Raw genomic sequence first — 2,500 nt, 5'->3', positions numbered from 1 at the left:
GATCAATGATCAATGACCAATGACCAATGATCAATGATCAATGACCAATGACCAATGACCAATGACCAATGATCAATGATCAATGACCAATGATCAATGACCAATGATCAATGACCAATGATCAATGACCAATGATCAATGACCAATGCTCTGGGATGAGACTTCAAAGGGGAAGCGTTTGTTCTGAACATCTCTGCTTTCATCAGTCCAGTGTCCCAGACCTGGAAGTTGCTTTTTGTTGTTGTTTATTTGAAGCCTTTAAAAGTGTGTTGCATCTTTGAAGTCATTTAGAAATGTTTTGCATCTTTGAAGTCATTTAGAAATGTTTTGCATCTTTGAAGTCATTTAGAAATGTGTTGCATCTTTGAAGTCATTTAGAAATGTTTTGCATCTTTGAAGTCATTTAGAAATGTTTTGCATCTTTGAAGTCATTTAGAAATGTTTTGCATCTTTGAAGTCATTTAGAAATGTTTTGCATCTTTGAAGTCATTTAGAAATGTTTTGCATCTTTGAAGTCATTTAGAAATGTTTTGCATCTTTGAAGTGGGTTTAACTTGTTTTGTAACTCGTTAATAGTCCAGATAGTTGTTTTACATCTCATTTTGCTTCTCTCACGAGATGCAATCAAGTTTTGCAAATCTTCTTTCTCAACAATTATTTTAATGTTTGTTTTGCATCTTTGTTTTATGTTAGTTCTATTTTTTTCATCTCGTTTTGCATCTTTTAGTTTTTATTTCGCATTTTGCCTATTTGCCAGAAATAATCAAGTTTTGCATCTTGTTTTGCTCCTTTGTTGTAGTTTTGCATCTTTTCTGTGTCTTTGTGGTAGTTTTGCATCTTTTCTGTGTCTTTGTGGTAGTTTTACATCTTTTCTGTGTCTTTGTGGTTGTTTTGCATCTTTTCTGTGTCTTTGTGGTTGTTTTGCATCTTTTCTGTGTCTTTGTTGTAGTTTTACATCTTTTCTGTGTCTTTGTGGTAGTTTTGCATCTTTTCTGTGTCTTTGTGGTCTTTGTGGTTGTTTTGCATCTTTTTTGTGTCTTTGTTGTAGTTTTGCATCTTTTCTGTGTCTTTGTGGTAGTTTTACATCCTGTTTTATGTCTTTGTGGTTATTTTTCATCTTTTCTGTGTCTTTGTGGTAGTTTTACATCTTTTCTGTGTCTTTGTGGTAGTTTTGCATCTTTTCTGTGTCTTTGATGTAGTTTTACATCTTTTCTGTGTCTTTGTGGTAGTTTTGCATCTTTTCTGTGTCTTTGTGGTCTTTGTGGTTGTTTTGCATCTTTTCTGTGTCTTTGTTGTAGTTTTACATCTTTTCTGTGTCTTTGTGGTAGTTTTGCATCTTTTCTGTGTCTTTGTGGTCTTTGTGGTTGTTTTGCATCTTTTCTGTGTCTTTGTGGTAGTTTTGCATCTTTTCTGTGTCTTTGTGGTAGTTTTACATCTTTTCTGTGTCTTTGTGGTTGTTTTGCATCTTTTCTGTGTCTTTGTGGTTGTTTTACATCTTTTCTGTGTCTTTGTGGTAGTTTTGCATCTTTTCTGTGTCTTTGTGGTAGTTTTACATCTTTTCTGTGTCTTTGTGGTTGTTTTGCATCTTTTCTGTGTCTTTGTTGTAGTTTTACATCTTTTCTGTGTCTTTGTGGTAGTTTTGCATCTTTTCTGTGTCTTTGTGGTCTTTGTGGTAGTTTTGCATCTTTTCTGTGTCTTTGTGGTCTTTGTGGTAGTTTTGCATCTTTTCTGTGTCTTTGTGGTCTTTGTGGTTGTTTTGCATCTTTTTTGTGTCTTTGTTGTAGTTTTGCATCTTTTCTGTGTCTTTGTGGTAGTTTTACATCCTGTTTTATGTCTTTGTGGTTATTTTTCATCTTTTCTGTGTCTTTGTGGTAGTTTTACATCTTTTCTGTGTCTTTGTGGTAGTTTTGCATCTTTTCTGTGTCTTTGATGTAGTTTTACATCTTTTCTGTGTCTTTGTGGTAGTTTTGCATCTTTTCTGTGTCTTTGTGGTCTTTGTGGTTGTTTTGCATCTTTTCTGTGTCTTTGTTGTAGTTTTACATCTTTTCTGTGTCTTTGATGTAGTTTTGCATCTTTTCTGTGTCTTTGTGGTAGTTTTACATCTTTTCTGTGTCTTTGTGGTTGTTTTGCATCTTTTCTGTGTCTTTGTGGTTGTTTTACATCTTTTCTGTGTCTTTGTGGTAGTTTTGCATCTTTTCTGTGTCTTTGTGGTAGTTTTACATCTTTTCTGTGTCTTTGTGGTTGTTTTGCATCTTTTCTGTGTCTTTGTTGTAGTTTTACATCTTTTCTGTGTCTTTGTGGTAGTTTTGCATCTTTTCTGTGTCTTTGTGGTCTTTGTGGTAGTTTTGCATCTTTTCTGTGTCTTTGTGGTCTTTGTGGTTGTTTTGCATCTTTTTTGTGTCTTTGTTGTAGTTTTGCATCTTTTCTGTGTCTTTGTGGTAGTTTTACATCCTGTTTTATGTCTTTGTGGTTATTTTTCATCTTTTCTGTGTCTTTGTGG

General features: G+C 34.0%; 1 protein-coding gene across 1 annotated transcript in view; it reads right to left on the bottom strand.

Annotated features, from left to right (window-relative positions):
* The window catches only part of ankfn1 (ankyrin repeat and fibronectin type III domain containing 1), an 87,164-nt gene that overhangs the window by 19,284 nt on the left and 65,380 nt on the right, over positions 1-2,500 (bottom strand). The window lies entirely within an intron of this gene.

The sequence above is a fragment of the Cyclopterus lumpus genome, chromosome 19 (genome assembly GCF_009769545.1).
Source record: "Cyclopterus lumpus isolate fCycLum1 chromosome 19, fCycLum1.pri, whole genome shotgun sequence".
In the NCBI taxonomy this organism is placed as follows: Eukaryota; Metazoa; Chordata; class Actinopteri; order Perciformes; family Cyclopteridae; genus Cyclopterus; species Cyclopterus lumpus.
The sequence above is the reverse complement of the archived record's forward strand: the minus strand, read 5'-3'. Positions and strand labels throughout refer to the sequence as shown.